The following is a 9,620-nucleotide window of genomic DNA, read 5'->3' on the forward strand; positions in this document are numbered from 1 at the left end:
ATGATTTGTGTAAAAGAAGACACTTCAGATACTGGTGCTGGCTCTGATCAGACTAACCTGAGGCATAATTGAAAGTCCAGTCAGGAAATATTTATGTTTGTAAAGGTCCTGCCAAAGTTTGCGGAGAAGGATATGGAGGTATTCTTCATATCCTTTGAGGAAATAGAGACATATGAATTGTCCAGAGGGCACCTGGACAATGCCAGCGCAGATATGCTCACAGATAAGGCACGAGAAATTGATGTTTCACTGTCAGAAGAAGGCTTACATTTAAGGTCATTGTAAAACCAATCTACCAGTTACGTGCAGATTAGTTAGTGCTGGCAGGCTTCAAAAGGCTTCAAATTTTAAGAAACAGCTGGGACAAGATCACAATGAATTTAGCAAAGTAATTTTGACAGGTGTATAAGAGAATTAGGAGATGATGATGAAGATGTTTATTATAAATTTTGTGTGCTATGACCCCGCCCCATTAGTCACCTGACGAAGGAACAGCGCTCCAAAAGCTTGGACTATAACCTGGTGTAGTGTGATTTTTAACTTTTAAATTAGGAAATGAAACTATTTTGACAGGTGTATAAGAGAATTAGGAGATGATGATGATGATGATGATGTTTATTATAAATTTTGTGTGCTATGACCCCGCCCCACTAGTCACCTGACGAAGGAACAGCGCTCCAAAAGCTTGGACTATAACCTGGTGTAGTGTGATTTTTAACTTTTAAATTAGGAAATGAAACTATGTCTACAGATCTTAGGGAGCTTATTCTCTTGGATAGAATATTAACATTCACTACTGTATGTAAGAAGAACCTTTGTTGATGACTGAAGGATTGTGGGATTGCCTATTTATCCAGCTGCATAAAGCAGTTCACCATTTGTTTGAAATCCCCATAATGGTGAACCAATCCATCGGAATTCACAATCGGTATGAAAGGTTATGCCCATTCCGCAAACGGGACTGGTTTGATGATTCCTTCACTTTCCAACTTCCTGATTCCTGCCTCCACTTTTTCCATAATGCAAATGGCACCGGGCGGGCTATACAGAATTGTGGAATTGCTTCCTGGTCAACATGTCACAAGGCTTTGGCCCCTTTGATAGTCCCCAGACCTTCCTGAAAAATGACTGTGCATTTAATTAGGACTTCACTCAGGCAGCCATGTTCTAATCGAAAATGTTAAGCCAATCAAGTTGAATCTTTCTCAACCAATTTTGTCCTGTTAAGCTTTAACTCAAGCCTTTTACTACAATCAGTGAGAGCTGCTTCTCATAAGAATCAGAACCAAAGTCGTAACCTTAATCTGTAACGGTATAGGTTTTCAATCTACCGAGGTCTTGCACAAACTTAAGGGTTGGAGTCCAGAGGGAATTTTGTTAAAGATTGGTTCTGTGATCACTGAGACAGTTGCACCAGTGTTGACCTCCATTAGATCCAGGTGACCATTTAACCAGACGTGCGTTTTGATTGGCTCCGATTTGGATGTTGCTAAGCAATTTAACTCTTTCAAACCAGATGTAGGTGGGCGTTCCAGGATGTGCATTCTCCTGGATACTGGTCTATGAGTTATCTTACTCAATTCAGTTTTAGTGGGACCTTTCTGCTTTCTCAAGTCCAAACACTGGCAGTAACTACAATGGCTTGTGCACCCGGATCCTGCAGAAACTTTTAACCATTTGTCCGAGGTTTGGCTTTGTTTTGGAGTTTTGCTGTGGGCTGTCCAAGAGTCCCTCTGTTCAGGATACGTCCTGAGTGAGGCTGTGCAATGGCCTTCCCTCATGTGGTGTTCCCAAGCTCAGTCGGCCTGGTGAGGCTGTCCACTTCCACCAACATACCCTGTAACTCCAGCTCCACTTGCTATATTTTCTAACCACAAAGCCAGTTGTAGTGCCTGGTTGAAGTCCTGTTGGGCTTCAGCTAGTCAGTGCTTTTGTAAGGTCACATCATAAAGCTCACTAAACCAAACAGTCTCTCAGCATCTCATTAAGGGTTAGACCAAAGTCATATGCCTGTGCCTGTCATCTTAATCTAGTCAAAAATCCTGATACAGATTCCCCTGGTTCTTGACAAGAATTGATAGCCCCTCAGAATTAGAGGAGGCTTAGGACCACAATATTCATTAACTAAATCTGTCTACTCTTAGAGTCATAGAGTCTTGAAACGTTTTAGTATCTGGTGCCTCGGGGAAAGTCAGGCTCCTAATAAACGGAAAGTCTGCAGGTCCACTGGCTGTCAGGAGAATTACTCATTCCTTTTTCAACTGCCCCAAGATAATTGCTCAGAAAAAAAAATTGTATTCTTTCCACATCCTGGTCCCAGTTTCAACGGCAGGATTGAATGAGTCAAACTTCCCAACGAGCAGCACGATGCCAGAAATGCTGACCCCAACTCAAGACGCCTGATGCAAGTGAATCTCTTCAGGACTCTGCTCTACTGTTGTCATCACTGAAATAATTCCTCAGAAGCAAGTATACTATCACCAAGTCATTCTTTATTCACACATGGAGAGTCCCTTTGAACCAGCTCTGAGTGCACAGAACCCCTGACCCTCCTGCTTATATCTGTCAGCGAGGGCTTCCTGATTGGACCAGGTTAACAGACCCAATCAGGGAGCTCATATTCTACGAGATCCACCTAGCTGACCTTGCCACAGTCAATACAGCGATCTGTTAGAAACTTACAAAATTCTTAAAGGGAGAGACAGAGTAAATGCGGAAATTATGTTTCCCTGGCCCTGGGGTCTAAAATCAGCAGCTATGGACTCATATATAAGGCAAGGTAAAAACAATGACTGCAGATGCTGGAAACCAGATTCTGGATCAGTGGTGCTGGAAGAGCACAGCAATTCAGGCAGCATCAGACGAGCAGCAAAATCGACGTTTCGGGCAAAAGCCCTTCATCAGGATACCTGATGAAGGGCTTTTGCCCGAAACGTCGATTTTGCTGCTCGTCGGATGCTGCCTGAATTGCTGTGCTCTTCCAGCACCACTGATCCAGAATCATATAAAAGGCAAACAGTTCAGGACTGAGATGAGGAGAAACCTCTTTGCTCAGAGGGAATATTTGGAATTCTCTAACCCAGAGGACTGTGGAAGCTCAGTCATTAAGTACATTCAGAAGAAATCTGATAGATTTCTAGTTACTAATTACAACAAAGGATATGAGCATGACACAGGAGTATGGTGTCAAATTAGATGATGAGTCGTGATCTATGATGGCACAGCAGGCTTAAGGGGGCTGAATGTCTAGTCTAATGTTCCTAACATGGTGTTGGATTCCTGGTCAGCTATAGGAAATTTTGAACATTTTGTAATAACGTTGCAAAAATACACCAGATACAGGAATAAAGTTAACTTCTTGAGAAGGTGAAGGGAGCTGTTTAATTGAAGATTAATTTATCCTTCCTTCAAACTTACATTTCTCCAGCTGTCCCATTAAAGGTAAGCAATCCCACATTACTGTTAGAAGCAGAAAATGACTGCAGTGGGAGATATGCTACGAGTGATCTTGCCTTTGTTCGATAACTGAGGTGTGGAGAAATTTCTTCAACCAGTAAGTGGTGAATCTGTGGAACTCACTGCTGAAGAAGGCTGTGAGGGCAAAGCCGTTGTATTTAAGACACAGATAGATAGGTTCATGACTCACAAGAGGGTCCAAGAATACGGGGAAAATGGGGTTGAGAAATATATCAGCCTTGATTGAATAGTGGAGCAGACTTGATGGGCCGAATGGTCTAATTTTGCTCCTATATCTGATGGTCTTATGTAAGAATTCTGAATGACTCACCTAAATTGCACAGCTCGATTTTATCTTTTGATGTATTTTATAGGTAAATTACATGAACGGTTCCATTAGATTCCAATATCTGTGGAGAGACAAACACAGTTAATGTTTCAGTTCAATCAAACTCTTTGTCAGAGCACCAGTGTTTTTATTTCAGATCTGTGGTATATTGTCTTTATTTGCTTTCTCTAAATCTGTTTGCCAGCAATTAAGCTAGAAATCCCATCTCTTATCTCATCTCATTGGCTTTGCAGGACACTCTTTCCAAAGTCAGTTGGCTTTTGTAAACAACGAGTAAACCACCTTCTCTTTGACTCTTTAACTGTTCATTTCCCAAGAAATCATATGATAAGTCTCTCTTCTACACAGTAAAGTCCATGCAGTTCCAAATTCCAGCTTCTCACCTACAAGTACGAATTTCTGGCATCTGGAATTTTCTTTACAAAGGTGAAACTCTGATTTGCCTGAATACTGCACGCTCTCCTACTTTTAAGAGTGTGTCATTGTAAGTGATGCTCACACAGATTGTCACAAGACTCTGTGATCTGGTGGCTTTCCACTTCTGACTGTCTGGGGACTCTATGAGCTGGGAATGAGTTTGACCACAGGAATTGGTTCCCTTTGCAGGGTGGCTTCACATTTAATTGCCCAAAAGTGTGCAAAGGAGTGGCCGTGGCAGGAAGTACGGAACATTGTGCAGTCGTATGAGGCACAACTTCGCAGGATAATAAAACCCAAAGCAGAGTCGTACAAAAAGGTAACCTGAGTGTTTTGGGCTTTTGATTTCTGCATTTTCTCATGAATGATTTAGAATTGAGTAATTTCTTTGTATTCTAATCAATGGGATTGCAAACGTTTGATTCAAAATACTGATGTCTTTTGACGTGTTTGTTGAAGTTAACTGAGCCAGTTTGTGGAATGTTATGGCCTACGGCCTACTTTACACTGGATAACGGGGTCAGCTATCTCATCCCAAGGTTATTGTTTAGGTTTAAAGGCTTCTGTCTCTGAGCTGAAAACACAGCAGAGTTCCCAGGATTAAGGCAAGTCACAATGCACAATATCCGTGTCAATGTGTTCCTCCAAACATTGCTCTTTTCATGACAAAAGTCAAATAAAACTGCATGTAGCATTATCTCTGCAGACTCTTTGTATCATCTTCATTGCCTCCCCATCTATTTTTGTATCACCTACAAACATGGCTATTATACATTCACTTCCCTCATCCAAGTCATTCATATAAACTGTAAATAATTGCTAGGTGAAAGTGAGGACTGCGGATGCTGGAGATCAGAGTCCAGATTAGGACTTTTGCCCGAAATGTCAATTTTCCTGGTCCTCAATGCTGCCTGAACTTCTGTGCTTTTCCAGCACTACTCTAATCTAGACTGTAAATAATTGTTCTCGGGTCAATGAATTCAATACACGGAGTGACATTGAACGATTCTTCCGCCGCCTTCGCCTCCGTGCCTTCTTTTTCAATCAAGACCCTCACCGCGTCTGCAGACCTCACTTTCTCCCTGTAAATAATTGTGGCCACAGCACTCATCTCTGGGGAACTCCATTAGTTATGCCCTCCCCATCCCAACTGTATGTTTCCTATTTGTTAGACAATCCTCTATCCATACTAATGTACTACCAACGATACCAGAGAATCATAGAATAGAATCCCATTAGGCTGGGCCTGTACTCATTGGAACATAGAAGAATGAGAGACAACTTTAGTGAAACATATAAGATTCTTATGGAACTTAACAGGATAGTTTGTTTCTCTTTGTGGGAGAGTCTAGGATCAGAGGGCATAATCTCAGAAGAAGAAGAGTCATTGTTTTAAGACAAAGATGAGGAGGGACTTTTTTCTGTCAGAGGATACTGAATATGTGGAATTCTTATTGCAGAGGGCTATAAAGGTTGGGTCATTCAGCATCTTCGAGGTTGAGATAGACAGATGTTTAATCTGTAAGGGAATCAAGAATTTATGAAGAAAAGGCAGGAGGGCGGAGTCGAGGATGGTCAGATCAGCCAATCATCTCATTCAAGGGGACAGCAGAGTCAATGGGCAAAATGGCCTGTTTCTGCTCCACTATTTTGTGACCTTCTTGGATCCACATTTCGTTCACAGAATTTTATGTAGTTTTCTCTGAACCAAACTCGTTTAGAGGAAGCTGGTCACATTTTGTGTGAAATCACTGATGGAAAGGTCTTATCACTGGCCAGTCAGATCAGACAAGAAAGGACCAGAAGAAATGGGCAGTGTGTAAGTTAGATAGCTCTGAGGAGGAGGCTGGGCACAGTAATCACAGAGGGACTTGATGCAGTAACATAAGCAGCTCATTGTGTGACGCTTGTGACCTAATTCCACAAACATCCATTCCATGAGCATCTGCTCACACAGCTTTTAAATAACTAGGATGCTAAACTAAATGGATTGGATCCATCCTTGATAATTAGCATAAAGCCAGCAACAATTGCAATTATGGAACAGTTAGCAATTACTGAACTGATAGCATGTTCGGAGATAAAAGGGGAGTCAGCTGAGTAATACTGACTATAAAAGAATGAAGAAAGCATACTTTAATTACGGCAAACTTTGATCATGAATTTGTAAGCCATAACAACAGGTCAAAGGAGTTCATTGTGAAACATAATGAGCTTGAGACTGGAGTTTCAGGAAGTTTTAAAGAATGTAAATTTTTAAGTTGAATAGAAATTCAGAATATTCTCTCTCAAAAGACCATTGATGCTTGGACAATTGGGACAGTTAGACTGAGATGAATTAATTTTCATTCTTCAGTCATGATCTAATTGAATGTTAGAGCAACTATAATGGGCTGATTAGGCAGCTCCTGTTACAACGATATTATGAATAAATAACTCAATTCGCAGAGATATCTGCAACCAGTTATTGCAAAATCAGAGTTAAGGTTAATGTGGAGTAACAGGAAATATCAGGAGAAAATGTAAATGATAGCATTCTCTATTTTTCACATCTGAACTCATATTCTTACAATGTACATGCCCACTTGTGTCACAAATTCTCACTTTGTTCCTCAGTGCCCAACCTGCTGTCTCTACGTACAGAGGATGGATCCGGAGAAGCTGTGTGTACAGTGTCTGCCTTGCTCAGAGAAATCAGGAAAACCTTTTAAGTATTGCTGGGGGGAGTGGAAGAATGCTGCTGTGCAGAGTGATAGCTGTGGTAATAAATCCTGCAGTCTGACAGCTCTGCTTCTGAGTTGCGATACAATCAAATAGAAAGCTAGTGAAGTGTATGGGTGTCCCACAGTTCGGGCCTGCCCCAACTGTGAGACATTAATACAGCATTGTCTAAATGGCTTCCCAGATGTATTATGTCCCAATTGCCATTGTCAATTTTGTTACCGGTGCCTTGGCTTTGAAGAATGCGATACAAATTGTCATATAGCTAAAAGGCAAAAGCTGACTGGCGAAACGGTCTGCAAGAACAGAGGGCTTCTTGGGATGAGGATGGCTTCCCTAAGCTAGCTAGTTTACCAGAATAAAAAGGACATTTAATCAGGAGCAGCAAAGATACAGTCGGGCAATAAATTTACATTTATAGCAACAGAGAAACCAACAGTCTGAAACCTCGTGTAATTTCCCAAACTTTGTGCTGGGTACGGAACTAGTCAGTATCCCACTGATACAAAATAAAAGCTTCCTTCAATGTGACAGTTTTATCTGTATCCCTGCTGCCTTTTACAGGCAGACTTTGTAAACACTCTCCCCAGACTTTCGGCTGTTTCTCAGTGCAGATACCAGCAGCTCCCCAGTGCACTCTGCGTTAAGTGGTCATAAGCTTGGATAGTAAAAAGGAAGAAGATGGGGTGGGTTGCTGGTGAACAGGGGATTGTCAGACCCTCATTATCTTTGTAGTCACAAACCATCCCAGTCCAGTCTGCTTTGGTTTATCTCTCCACCCCGTCGATAGCAGTTGTTTGAATTTCCCTTTACATCTGTACGCGTGAAATTTCATGGGCCTCTTAATATCTAGACAGCCATTGAAGTTACCTCCATTTTTGGCTGCATCAACCCTTCTTTAAAAAGCACACGTTGGAATAACAATGTAAAAGTGTCCACAGTACTTTGAGATTCTGCCCTGTGTTTGTGATAATCATATCTTCAGGGGTCACAAGCGAGGGCAACAGCTCCTGCTAAATCCCTTCTTTCTAACTGGTTTTAAGACGACTGTTCAGTGCAGGGTGATGTATTTTCCAGGTCAAATGACTGTTTAATGGTGTGACTTCTTACTCATTCGGTCTGTCCCTACCTGCTGTCCCTCTTGTGGACAGCTCGATTTATGCCACTGTACCTTGAAGGTGTAAACACCGTTTGATCAGGTCATGCATTTCAAAACTCCACCAGGCAGTGCTTAAAATCGATTACCCCCATGTCATTCCTGCTCTTTTTCAAACAATTTCAATCTGGGCCCTAGTCCAGTCATGGAAAACAGTTTCTCTTCATGTACTCCATCTAAATCCTTCAACATCTCAAACACCTTCATCATGGTGACCAGGCATGCCTGACACAACAATAGGTTGAACGCAGAAGACAGTACAACAACAGATGGCCCCTCAAAGTAAAACTTTTCCAGCTAAGCATTCCTCCTCCAATTCCTCAGAATCCTAGGCTGTAGGATTCAAATCTGTCCTTCTAAACTCATCCTTGCCTCACAGTACAATTCCTGTACAAACCCAATTTATATTCGTGAATCTCCTGCAGCATCTTCTGAGTCATTGAATTGAATTTGAAATTTGCACCCAATCACCATCAATTGGTGTTACCTCAATCTCTGTATCTAGTGCCATAGAGGCATACAGCACAGAAACAAGCGCTTCAGACTGTCATGTCTATGCTGACCAACAAACACCAGATTGCACTAAACCCTGCATTTACCTGCATTTGGTACATAGCATGAAGCTGCCCAGTTGATAAATAGCTCTTGAGATGAAATACATTTCCTCAAAGTTTTCCATTTTCTGAGACAATCAACTCATTTGAAAACTGCAACAATTTACTACCGTGACCAGGTTGAAAGATTATACTAGTCAGTCATGCTGATGACACCCTGCTATTTCTCACTTGCCTACTAATCACCCTTTCGCAATCTCCATGAATTACATTAATTCTGAGGTAAAGGGAAGGGGTAAAATAACAGGGACATCAATTTATTTTGAACTTGTTCAGTAGATTTCTCCATAGCTCCTGAATTTTGTTTTGTCACATAACTAACTGGGATAGATTTCGGGGCTTCTCCCTCACCCTTTCTGCAGTAAACGTCACAGCACTTTGCTGTGGGACCATAAATAACCATCAAGGGCTACCTTTGGAGAGAAAACCCCAGCAGCAGCAGGAGAACCACATGGACTGGGAAGATCCCACACACGATCCATGTCTGCAGCGAGTTATTCCAGCCTCCATGCCTAGAACTGGGAAAGGGGAAGTCAATTAATATTCCTGCTTGGATTGCCATCCAGGAAAACATAAGAACTAGGAGCAGGAGTAGATCATCTAGCCTTTTGGCTTAGGATCCAGTAAGCCATGTTGGAAGGGAGATAGAACATAGAACATAGAACATAGAAAAATACAGCGCAGTACAGGCCCTTTGGCCCTCGATGTTGCGCCGATCCAAGCCCACCTAACCTACACTAGCCCACTATCCTCCATATGCCTATCCAATGTCCGTTTAAATGCCCATAAAGAGGGAGAGTCCATCACTGCTACTGGCAGGGCATTCCATGAACTCACGATACGCTGAGTAAAGAACCTACCCCTAACATCTGTCCTATACCTACCACCCCTTAATTTAAAACTATGC

This window comes from Chiloscyllium plagiosum, chromosome 17 (assembly GCF_004010195.1).
Source record: "Chiloscyllium plagiosum isolate BGI_BamShark_2017 chromosome 17, ASM401019v2, whole genome shotgun sequence".
Classification (NCBI taxonomy): domain Eukaryota; kingdom Metazoa; phylum Chordata; class Chondrichthyes; order Orectolobiformes; family Hemiscylliidae; genus Chiloscyllium; species Chiloscyllium plagiosum.